The sequence below is a fragment of the Puntigrus tetrazona genome, chromosome 11 (genome assembly GCF_018831695.1).
Source record: "Puntigrus tetrazona isolate hp1 chromosome 11, ASM1883169v1, whole genome shotgun sequence".
Taxonomy (NCBI): Eukaryota; Metazoa; Chordata; class Actinopteri; order Cypriniformes; family Cyprinidae; genus Puntigrus; species Puntigrus tetrazona.
Window position 1 is genome coordinate 10,311,718 of NC_056709.1, and position 2,500 is coordinate 10,314,217.

Consider the following 2,500-nt stretch of genomic DNA (forward strand, 5'->3'; position numbering starts at 1 on the left):
AAAGGATTTCAACACCAATTAAAATAATTCGCTTGTGACATTCAATACCATAAAACCAGATTTCAACCCTTTCTGAAAGTGAGCAGTGTTTACCGCCACAATGCTAGGGGTCTACGCTACGCGACTGCTAGCAGGTTTTAACCGACCGAACGTCACGGTTTTATATACTCTCACCTATGTTGTCTTTCTCTTTGCATGAAATGGAGTAGCAGCAGATCTCTCGGTCTTGAATGGCGGACAGGTTCCTGGGGAAGAAAAGAAAAAAATTATTTTGGTTTTTTTTCCAGAGTGGCCTCACATGAACTCTTTTAAAGATCTGGGTGTGGTCATCCAACTGCATTAAAAAAGAAAAAGAAAAGTCTTACATCTTTTCGATCAATTGTTTCTCGTCTAGGGCGCTGGGGAGGTCTCTTTTGTTGCCAAGCACAAGTACCTGTAGACGATGAAGAGCAATTCTTGAACGCTCTTAAACCTTTTTATGTTTAAACAGCACGTTTCACACTTTTGCTTCCAAGATCTACGCTGGGTGGGTGTTGCTTTTACATTAGACAGTACTAAAGCTGTCTTTTCAAATTGTTCGCTTATTGGACGCCCCTAGCCAAATGTCCCATCACTCTCTACAGACAGACAATCAATGAGCGATCCGTTTCCTCTGTGCTGATTTCTCTGCTGAAGATAAGACCTATAATGCCCCCGGTGAGGACAACTCGGACCACAGGAGCTTAGTCATGCTCGGTAAATACAACACAGCAGTGGGGAAGGATCTGGAAAAGGCTAGGCTTGATTTTATATTGTAATAAAACAACACGTAGTATTAATAAAAGACAGGCCTCTATTAACAGCACGGAGGATATAATAAGGTCTCTTCTTACAGGAATGCCTTGCAGCTGTGGTTTGTCTAATAAGTTGTGTAGCTCGTTTCTCGAGGCTTCGACCTTTTCACGATCTGCAGCGTCAACCATATACCTGAAAACACCAACAGAGTCCTTAATGCAGTCGTCCATCATGTAAAAAAATGTAAAGAAAAATAATATATTACAAAGCAACAGAACGGAGACTGTCTGAAACCAGGTCTCTTTATTTATTTATTATGGGCTATAATTTAATAGACTGAAGATAAAAAAATAAATAAATGAAAAAATTATTTAATCATTTTATTCAGCAAAGATGGATTAAATGATATGAAAGTGACAGTAATATATATATATATATATATATAGAAAATTATATTTTATGATTTATGAATTATATTTATATATGAATTATATATGTAAATATTTTCAATATATATACTGTGTATTTATATATACATAATACACAGTACACACACATATATTATGTACATGAAAACCTTATTTTGGATGCAATTAATCATGATTAATCATTTGACAACACTACTTTAAAAAAAAAAAAAAATGTATTACATTTTCCGATACTTCAGTAATGATACTGAAAATTCTACTACGATCACAGGAATAAATAATTTAAATGTTTATTTAAATTGTAATAATAGTACAAAATATACTTTTTTTTTTTTTTTTTTTTTAACAGTTTTTTTGATCAAATAAATACAGTCTTGATTATATAAAATCTTACCAACCTCAAACTTTTGAACAGTAGTGAATATTCATTTATTATTGCTATACAATCATAATAACCTTATTTCAACAGACTTACTAGCAAACAATATTTAGCTAAATGCAATACATCCAATTATAAATTCTCTCTTATCTAGCTTCTAGGTGCAATTTAAAATGGTCATTGTGCAAATATATCTAACCGCTGGCACTGGGACTGATCAGAATCACATTCCAGAGGGTAATGAAACAAAGCAGACGCTGTAATTCACATCGATGGCATTGACACCCTCGGGCAGTATCGCCTCCCACATGCTTCTGAACCGTGGCTGCCCTCCTATATCCCAAATCTATGCAAAAACATGACAAGTGGACCGCGATGGCAGGCGCAGGGTACGAAACCTATAGTACTTTCCTTGTACTTGAAGAACAATCTGCATAGATGAGACTTACTTTTATCGTAACATTGCCTTTAGTGACTTTCTCATGTTGAAAGCCGAGCATGGGAATCATGTCTTCATTGAACTGACCGGACTACGGTAAAAGAAACATCGAGATCATTCTCACTCACAAATAAGAAAACAAACCCACACGTCGTTGCAAAAGTTAACAAAAGTCTAGTCTCATGTCTATGAGAGGAAGTCAAAGTTAAAATGCTGTTTTTAATCCAAACAACTTTTAATAACATTTTTAATTTAAATTGAAATTTTAACAACAACAATAATAATAATAATAATAATAATAGCTAATAATAATAATAATAATAATAATAATAATGAGAGTTTTGGTAAAAACAAGACTGAAAGTTTCAAATTATGCAACAGATTAAATTACAAGATTGATCCTTTCAACAGTGTGATTTCAAAATGAAAAAATAAAAAATAATAAAAAAATGAATACTTTTACATAGTTCCTTTTAAAAA

General features: G+C 33.4%; 1 pseudogene; it reads right to left on the reverse strand.

The window, feature by feature from the left end:
- Positions 1-2,500, reverse strand: part of LOC122354383 — a 4,886-nt pseudogene that overhangs the window by 1,090 nt on the left and 1,296 nt on the right.